Below are 9,925 nucleotides of genomic sequence, written 5' to 3'. Positions count from 1 at the left end.
CCCCACTCCTCCCCACGTGCACCCCCTCCACACGTGCACCCCACTCCTCCCCACGTGCAGCCCCTCCTTAGCTGAACCCCTTCCCCACATGCATCCCCACCTGCATGCACCCCTGGCACTCCTGGTCCCTGACCCTTGGACACATGCCATATGGAAGTGGTCTCAGATCTCTGGTATTTGTTGTTTGGACTCAGTGTAGCCTGAGCTGTTCTTTTATCCTCTCTCAATGCGTGTAGACTATTTGATTAATTTAAATTCTTTTAAAAGGTACAAAATTATACATTCTAACTTTTAGTCTGTGGCATTTCCCTAGCTATGTATTCTAAGATAAGAGTTTGCAGTTTTTTTGTTTTTGTTTTTGTTTTTTGAGAGAGAGTACACGAGAGGGGGGAGGGTCAGAGGGAGAAGCAGACTCCCCGCCGAGCAGGGAGCCCGATGTGGGACTCGATCCCGGGACTCCAGGATCATGACCTGAGCTGAAGGCAGTTGCTTAACCAACTGAGCTACCCAGGCACCCGTGTTTGCAGTTTTTATATTAAAATGACATTTCATACCAAAAATGTTAGGAATCACTGTTTTGTTTTGAAAAAATACTTTGAGGGACACCTGGCAGGCTCAGTTGGTAGAACATGCAACTCTTGATCTTGGGGTTGTGAGTCTGAGCTCCAGTTGGGTGTAGAGTTTACTTAAAAACACAGTCTTAAAAAAAATATTTTGAAATGCTTTGAAAAACATTGAAAGCTTGTAAACTATGTGAATTCTGATCATCATTGTTATAATGGGTGTGTTGGTTTTCCGTAGCCTTGCTGTAGCTGGTTTAAAATCCCGTCTTTGTACTTAGCAAGACAGCTTCTTCAGTCACCCTCTGGTCACTGTGTCCCTTCATTTCAGTGGCCCATCTGTGACCCTGGAAGGCAACATCTTGTTACACTAAGTAGACCATGAAGTGCACTTGAGATGCAAGATTATGTTTCTTCGTGCTTCGAAGGACCCAGCAGCCAGAATGATTTCTCCGCGTCTCGTCTCTTCCTTCACTTAGCTCAGCATGGCTGAATCATGCATGTAGAATAGTTTTCTGTCCTTCTCTTCTTAAATAAACACACACACCAAGTCCTGTTGTGCCTTCTCAAGAAATGCCCCATTTCCCGGTGTCTGAGGTTTCTGTGCTGGGTCCTCCCACCCCTCCTGGAGCTGTCCCTTATACACTTGGGCTTTTTTGGTTCTGAGGCTGGGAGCACGAAGCCAATTGTGATACCTGGAGAGCGAGGCATTTGGGGGAGAGGGTTGGCGGACATGCCCGCGTGACCTCGCTCGTGTCTCCTGGGCCAAGCTGCACTCCTGAGCCGTGTTCAGTAAACGTGCGGACTTACAGCCTTTTGAGGGCTGGGCCAGGTGCCTGCAGACAGAGCTGTCGGGAACAGGCCGGACTTGATGAGGGTCGGGAGTTCAGGCAGCCACTGGCCTGGGGAGCAGCCCCACGCTGGGGCGGTCAGGGGAGAACCGTTAGCTGTGCTGTGTGTCGTGTTGTATGGAGGTTCCCGCCCCTGAGGGACACGGGCCGACAGGTGTGCACGCGGAGACACGCGGGTGTGCAGGCTTCGGCGTGGACTCATGCACATGGGCGGCCGGCGGCGGGCTGTGGACGGGGCTGGGCTGGCCGTGTGCTGGTGAAGCTGTGGCAGCTCACGGGCTCGCTGTTTCTGTGTCTGCGGGAGTTTCTCTGATTCACGGAACATTCTTCTGTGACAGAGCCCACGCAGTGGGGACCCCTGTGTGTCCGGGGACCTCCGCTGTGTCCTGAGTGCGGCCGCCCTCGGGGTCAGAAGGAATCCTGTGTGTGGACGGGCCTCGGGGCCCCCCTGAGACTACCCGCGGACGTTATTTCAGTCCAGCTGGCCACGGTTAACGTGGCTCACGAAGACGCAGTCTGGAGGCAAGGGAACTGTTTCCAGACCTTTCAAATAGGTGTGGTGACTTTTCCCTTCTTAAAAAGTCATGATGTGGGGCGTCTGTTTGAGGTTCTCTCCCCCTCTGCCCCTCCCCCCTCAAAAGAAAAAGTCATGAGGACCCTCTGCTCCTCGTATTTGTTTTATGGGAGGGTTGGCATTTCGAGTTTCTTTTAATAGCTAGAGTGGACTGTCCTGTTGCCCGGGGCGTGCGGAGAACGATGTGCCCCAAGTGAAACGGGTGTGGTTCTGGCACCGGAAAGGACCATGTTAGAGAAGGCTCTGGAAGCTTTGTGACGCTGGCCACACTGGGATGGCGTGCGTCACACCCCCCAGGAGGGCTTCTGGTCACGTGAGTGGATGAGGGCCCCCCCCCGCCGACAGCTCTCCAGCCCACCTGGTGGACACAGACCCCGGAGGAGCCAACCAGCCTCCGCCGGGACCCACTCTCGGAAGCCAGCGTTAGGAAGCCCCTCGGCCGACTCCCGACGCAGCTGCGCCCCAGAGGCTCGCCCGACTCTGGTCTTCGGGCCTCTCTCTGCTTCCCCGTGAGATCCGTCCCCACGGCCGCGTCCTGCCCGGGGACTGGGAGGGGCACAGCCTTCCACATCCGTTTTCCTTGCCTCCAGATTGAGTTCTGTTAGTTAATCCCACTTTTCCTGTCGATGGCAGCGGGGCCTCTGTGAGCCCAAGGGTCTGTTCCTGGGTCTTTGGTGCCCCTTCCTTGCACCGCGGCCCCAACAGAGCTGTTTGTTCAGGGTGCTGACTGGCTGAGTCCTGCTGCAGGTGTGGTTGGGGGTCTGAGCCTGCTGGAGCTCTGCCCCCACAGGCCAGGAAACGGGACACAGCAATGTATGGGAGCCTGCCACTCCCGCCCCGCCCATCTGCAGGGCATTAGCCAAATCCCTCTGGAGAGAACAGCAGGGAGTTGGTTTTAAACCCATTTCCAGATTAACTCTTCAGATTCCCTGATGAAATCTGAGGTAAGCAGAGTCTATCTTTGCCTTCTGGTGCCATGCACAGCGGGTCAGAACAAGCCCCTGTGGTCTGCTCTGCCCATCAGCACCTGTTTGGCAGCCCCCACCCATGATCGGGGGTGAGGAAGCCTGTGTCACGTGTGGGCGTGGGGGTGGAGAGCCTGGCACTGTCCCTGTGCCTGGTCCTCTGGCTGGCAGCCCGGTGCCTGGCTTCCTGCCGTTGTGGGCCGTCCTCTGCCCATGTGAGCCCTGTTTCTTGGCTCCATCCTCCCCACGGTCGGTGCAGAGAACTCACTCCCTGCAGTGGGAATGCAGAATGGTGCAGTGACGTGGAAGACAGTGGGCGTTTCTTGCACAACTAAGCATGCTCTCCCCACGTGACCCAGCAGCCGTGCTCCTGGCCCTTTCCCCAAAAGAGCCCGAAATTTACATCCACAAAAACCCCAGCACCTGCCCATTTCCTGCAGCTGTACTCGGAATTGCCCAGTGCCCCAAACCCTGTGGTGCATCCAGGCAGCGCTTTTATTCAGCACTAAGGAGAGACGAGCACAGAGAGCGAGGGGCAGCGAGACCACTCTGCGTGACGTAATGGCAGACCTGTGACTGTGTCTGTGAGCCCCCCGCACAGCGCAGAGAGCGAACATCAGTGCACACCGGAAGGATCATGGAGGGGGGTCCCAGGAAGAAGTGCAGGCGGGGCAGGAGAGGGGCAGAGCGGGGGGCATGTGCACCCACAACAAGGGGAACCCCACACGGGCTCTGTGGTTTCTCGCTGTTGTGTGACCTCCGGTGTTTAAAGGCCTCTTCAGCTGTGTGTCTTGATGGTAGTGTGAAGAGGATGTTCCGTTCAGACCTGCAGGCCCTCTGGGTGGGTGACCGCGGGGGCCGTGCTGGCGCTGAGCCTGCTCACTGCTTGTCGGCGTTAATCCAGCACACATGCGGTTTGGTCACGTGTGAAACGCAGTGAGTTTCTGGGCTCCGCTGCAGGTAACCCGATCTTCACCTGCAGGTACGTCCAGGGACCGTTCCTGACGCACCCTGTGCCCCATTGGGGACAGCTCCTAATCCCCTGCGTCCTGGGCAGCCCGCCGGCAGCCGTTCCCGCGCCCCCCAGCCCACCAGCAGGTGGAGCTGGGGCACACCTTCCACATCTGGGAAGGCGTCAGAACGGTGGGGGCGCAGGCTCCCTGGGGACCCGAGTGCTGGCAGCTTCAGCTCAGGGATTCCTGCAGATGAGCCACTGCCCACAGGCCGCCCGCCCCACTTCGGGGACGCCTCGGGGAGCACAGCCTCGTCCTGCGCTGCTCGGCCGGCTTCTGGACATGCAGAGAAAGTAGATGGAGGGGTCAGTGCGACGGCTTGGTGTCGCCCAGGCAGGGCCGTGTGTGTGTGCGTGTCCAGGACTGTGCAGACTACCTCGTCGGCCCTTCACTTCGTTTTTACTAACAGCTTCATTTCAGCATAGTTCACAGACCATAGACTTTCACCACCTTTATTTTTTTAAATTTAGTTTTATTTAAATTCAATTAACATATACTGTATTATTAGTTTCAGAGGTAGAATTTAGTGATTCATCAGTTGCATGTAACACCCAGTGCTCATTGCATCATGTGCCCTCCCTCATGCCCATCCCCCAGTTACCCCCTCCCCCCACCCCCCTCCCCTCCAGCAACCCTCAGTTTGTTTCCTAGAGTTAAGAGTCTCTTATGGTTTGTCTCCCTCTCTGATTTCATCTTATTTTATTTTTTCTTCCCTTTCCCTTTGTTCATCTTTTTTTTTTCTTAAATTCCACATATCAGTGAGATCATATGATAATTTTCTTTCCCTGATTTATTTCCCTTAGCATAATACCCTCCAGTTCCATCCACATCGTTGCAAATGGCAAGATTTCATTCCTTTTGATGGCTGCATAGTATTCCATTGTATATATACACCACGTCTTCTTTATCCATTCATCTGTCGATGGACGTCTGGGCTCTTTCCACAGTTTGGCTATTGTGGACATTGCTGCTATAAACATCGGGGTGCACATAACCTCTCGGATCACTACATCTGTATCTTTGGGGTAAATACCCAGTAGTGCAATTGCTGGGTCGTAGGGCACTTTCACCCCCTTTAAAATGTACAGCTGGGTGGTTTTCAGGCTGTTGGCAGGGTTGGCCACGTCACCATGAACTTGAGTACACTCATCACCCCTGAAAGAAACCCCACCCTGTGAACCATCGAGCCCCGTCCCCTGCCCCCACAACCACAGCTCTGCACTCGTTCCATGGGGATTTACCTGTTCTGGGCATCGCGTGGAAATGCTCACATGCGGCGTGCGATGCCTGTGTGTCTGGCTTCTTCTAGGAGCGTGATGTCTTCACAGTTCGTCCTGGTACAGCCTGTGTCCAGGGCTTTGTCCGTTTCTGTGGCTGAACCACATCCTGCTGTTCAGACAGATCAAGCTTCACCTGATGGTCGGGTGTGGATGTTGGGTTGTTCCCACGTTGGGCCATTGTGAATCCTGCCGCCATGAACGTTCACACACAGTTTCCATGCAGACATGTCTTCACCGCTCTTGCGTGCACGCCCGGGGAGGAGGTGCTGGGTGTGTGGTGAGTCTGGGTTTAACCGACGGAAGACTGCCAGATGTTTCCCACACGGCTGCAGCACCTTCTATTCCCAGTGTCTCCACATCCTCCCCAAAACCTGCTTCTGTCCGTCTTTTCTTTCCCCCCGTCCTGGTGGGTGTGACACGGTGTCTCGCCGTGGTTTGGATTTGCGTCTCCCGGAGAACCTTTGCATGCTTCCCGGCACCATCTTACATCTTCTTCACGGAAATGTCCGTTCAGGTCGGGGCGTTTGCCTTTTCGGCATGAGCTGGAGGAGTGCCCTGCGCGTTGTGGGTCCAGGTCCGTGGCCCCCTTCTGCGTCCTCGGCTTCCTGCGCCGGGGCCCTCACCTGGGCCTGACGGGCGCTGGGTGGATGGCGGGTTGCTGTGGGGCCGGCCCGCGCCCTGAGGGGCGTTGGCCACGTCCCTGGTTCTGCCCAGCAGAGGCCAGGGGCTCCCCTGCTTGTGATAGCCCAGGCTGTCCCCTAGGGGTCAGAGTCGGCCTGGGTGAGAAGCTGCATCTGCGTGTCGTCCTCTGCTGTGGACGCATGAGCCCCCTGCACACATGAGCAGGCGTGTGCCCCCAGGTCTGCGTAAACATATGCTTGGGCGTGAGCAGCCTGATGCAGGCTTGCTCGGGAGACCTTTCCATGGAGGACGTGAAAGGTGGGCAGTGCCCTCGTGGGCTAATGTGTGCCCCGGAGCATGAGTCTTCTGCTTCTCGAGGCTGCAATCCGCAGCAGGGACCCAGGGAGCGGGAGGGCACGCATCGGGTGGGATCGGTGGGGAGGGGATTGGCGGGCGAGTGGGTCGGGGCCCAGTGTCTTCACCAGCCCAGCGTGCCGGCTGGAGAGGCTCCGGGAAGGGCCAGGCAGTGAGAGCCTGAATGCACCTTCTACAAGCTTCCATGGGCCTCTGAGGGGCACCTGATGGGATGCGTGGGGGGTGAGGGGATCGAGTGGGGCCAGCCTGCCAGAGCAGGGCCTGGGACACCCTTGGGCCATGCCAGCCTCTGAGCACCAGCTCTGGGCACAGACCCCTCGGGAGGCACGGGACAGTGGCACGACACCCCTCTGCCCTCCCCCAGATACCGTGTGGAGAGGAGCAGGAGATCGGGACTAATCCAAGAGGATGGAGTTACCCACGAACATGGTGAAGTTGCCGGCTTGAGCTGAGTTTGGCTGGGCATACCTGGGTTCTTCCCACGGCTCTGGCGCAGGAGGTGGGGACGGAGAGTGGACGCAGCGAGGAGACTGCCCGTGGTCCTTGTTCATCTGGGGGGCGTGTTCTGTCCGCATCTGCGGCCCACGTCGGCCTCGGGTGTTGGGGGCAGTGTGGCCAGCAAGTGCCTCCCGCGCTCACTCATGGCCCCAAATAGTTTAGGTGTTTACAGATTAGAATGGGAATATCACAGCGGGATAGAGGAACCTTGGGGCTTCACGCCAACGCTCTTTCTTTTGCGGAAACATGTCCCCTCGGAGTGGTGGGGGTCAGTGCCTGCTTCCCCGGCCCTCCGCCCACGGCCTGGACCTGGTGTTCTGCCCCGGCACGGCTCCGGTTGCCTCTGAAGGCTCTGGAGAGCCCCACCCCTCCTCAGCGCCTCCGAGTGCCCCCCGGGGAGCAGCGTGAGAAGCCGAGACCCATCTGCTTCACGCTGGCCCCAGGGCACAGGCCCGAATCGCCTCCCACTCACATCAGTGCCACCAAGACCTCAGTGTTGGACGCAGCCCCACGAGGACCTGAACGGGCGTGGATCTGGCCCCGGAGGACGCAGCCACCTGTGGACTGCTCTGCACGGAGCTGGGATCGACATGAGGTGTCCCTGTGGGTAGCTGGAAATCACTTTGTATCGGGAGTGGCCTTCGGGAAGATCGATGTGATGCTGGTGAGACATGCTGCGCCATCAGCTGGTGCGCGGGGCCTGGAGGGCAGGTGGGGCCCCGCCCACACTGGCCGTGGTGCTGCTGAGGCCCCGTGGGGGAGCGGGGGCGAGGCCGAGGAGGGGTGAGGGCCGGTGGCACCGGGCTCGTGGCCACGGAGCTGAGCTGTGGGCTGTGTGTAAAGTCGTGTGCTGTGCAGAAAAGTGGAGAGCAGGACTTTGGGGCATGAGCTGGTGTAGAGCAACGTGGAGGCCAAGCCGTTCTCAACACCAATAGCAAAACAAACAGGAGACCACCCCGCCTCAGGAGCCCCCTCTCGGCAGACCCCAGCGTGGCGGCTGCCCTGGCAGCTACAGGGCTGGGTGGACGCGGGGAATTCGTGGGTGCTGGTGGAGTGCATTCTGTATGTGGGCCCTGCACACCCAGCCAGTGTGTACCTTCACTCTTGGGAGGAGCATCATTAGATACTGGTTTGTGAGCATCATCAGAAATCAGAGAAACCCCTCCTTTCAACTAGTCTGGCTAAAGGTTCATCAGTTCTGTGGGTCTTCTCTATCTGCCCGTTTCCTAGTTCTTTAATTTCTACTTTTATAATTTCCTTCCATCTACTTTGGTTTTAGGTTGCTCTTCTGTTTCTGGTTTTTGAAGGTGGAGGCTTATGTCACTGTATTTAAATTTTTCATTGTTCTTTTTTCAGAGAGAGAGAGTGAGTGGGTGTGCTTGTGGATGAGTAGGGGGAGGGGCAGACGGAGAGGGAGAGAATCTCAAGCAGACTCCCCGCTGAGCGCAGAGCCCAACGCAGGGCTCAATCCCACGACCCTGAGACATGACCTGAGCCACAATCGAGAGTCACTCAACTGACTGAGCCACCCAGGCGCCCCAAACATGGGAATTTTTGAAGTGAGAAATATGGTAACTGAAGCAAAAACTGTAAACCAATGGGCTCAACACCCCAAGAATCAGAAAACGTGAGGATAAAACAGAACTTGCCCAATCTGGCAACAGGGAGACAGTAGACTGGAAAAACAAATAAACAGAGCCTCAGGGACATTTGGGACTCTAACCAAAGACCAGACATTCACACCACTGGAGTCACAGAAGGAGAGAAGACTGAAAACTACCCATATTTGGCAAAAGGCACAAACACAAACATTTGAGAAGTTGGTAGAACCCCAGTTAGAATAAATCCCCCCAAATCACACCAAGACCTCTCGTGGTTGAACTTCTGAAAACTGAAGACAAAGAAACACTTCTTGAAAAACACAACTAGCACATCTCGCTCGGTAGGATATAGACCTTTGAATAGCCTAATGGCGAGTAAGGACGTTGAGTTAGTGGTTTTAAAACCCGCCACAAAGAAACTTCAGACCTAAATGGTTTCACTCGAGAATTCCAGCATGCATTCAAAGAAGTGGAGGAGGCACTTCCCAGTTTGTCTTATGAGGCCAATATCATACTGATGCCAGACAAAGACAGAAAAGAAACCTATGGACCAATATTACTCATGAATACAGACACAAAAGTCCATAACAAAATATTAGCAAGTAAAAGTCAACAATACATAAAAAGAATTTTTCACGGTGACCAAGGTGGGTTTATTGCAGGTGTGTGGGGCTGGTTCAGTATTTCAAGATTTATCAGTGGAACCACATCAATGGACAAAAGAAGAAAAAATCACGCCATCGTTTCAATCAGTACCGAAAGAGTATTTGACGAAATTCAACACCCATTCAGAAAAACAGGAATACAGGGGAACTTCCTTTTAACGTGTTAAAGAGTACCTACAGAGAACACCTACGGCTAACAGAGTGGGACAGAGTCAGGCATGCGCTGTCATTGCTCGTCCTCAGCCACGTAGGGCAGGCGAGGGAAATACAGGTCATGGAGATTGGCAAGGAGTAATCAGCAGTCTGTTCACAGATGACATGATTATCTAATTATAAAATCCCAAGGGCTCTACAGAAATACTCCTGTAACTATACAAGAGCGTGTAGCAAGGCTGCAGGATACAAGATAAACATTCAGAAGTCAACTGTGTTTCTATTTATAGCAATGGACACATGGATGCCAAAAGTAAAAATACAAGATTATTTACAAGTACTCAAAAAAATGAAACACTTAGGCGCAGCTAACAAAAGCTGTGCGGGGCTGTGTGCCGCCCCTGCAAATGCTCATGTAGGGACTCAAGACCTCAGTGAAGGGGAGATGGGTCCGAGACTGAGTGTAGCACGTCTGTTCTCACCACACTGATTCATTGCTTTCCTAGCAAAATCCCAGAACGGTTTTTTATGGACATAGACAAGATGATCCTAAAATTTGTATGGAAAGTCAGAGGAGCTAAAATTCTTACAACAATCTTGAGAAGGAAGAAAAAAGGAGCAGTACACTTGCTATCAAGACATTATTTTGCTACGTGTGCTGGGGCAGCAGGGTGCTTACTGGCAGACGAGCAGACCCTGGAGCACAATAGGAAACTCAGACTGGCACCAGTGGGACCAACTGATTTTTGGCAAAGGTGGGAAATCAATT

The 9,925-nt window shown here is 54.8% G+C and overlaps 1 long non-coding RNA gene across 1 annotated transcript in view; it reads left to right on the top strand.

Moving 5' to 3' along the window:
- LOC118009223 overlaps positions 1–1,133 on the top strand; it is a 17,094-nt gene extending 15,961 nt beyond the window's left edge. Inside the window, exon 3 of the long non-coding RNA XR_004678836.1 lies at positions 892–1,133. This is a non-coding gene — a long non-coding RNA (uncharacterized LOC118009223). The remainder of the gene's footprint in view (positions 1–891) is intronic.
- Positions 1,134–9,925: the final 8,792 nt, after the last annotated feature.

Source organism: Mirounga leonina, unplaced genomic scaffold (assembly GCF_011800145.1).
Source record: "Mirounga leonina isolate KUSES-001 unplaced genomic scaffold, KU_Mleo_1.0 Mir_127, whole genome shotgun sequence".
In the NCBI taxonomy this organism is placed as follows: Eukaryota; Metazoa; Chordata; class Mammalia; order Carnivora; family Phocidae; genus Mirounga; species Mirounga leonina.
Note: the sequence above shows the minus strand (reverse complement) of the source record. Positions and strands in the feature narration are given on the sequence as shown.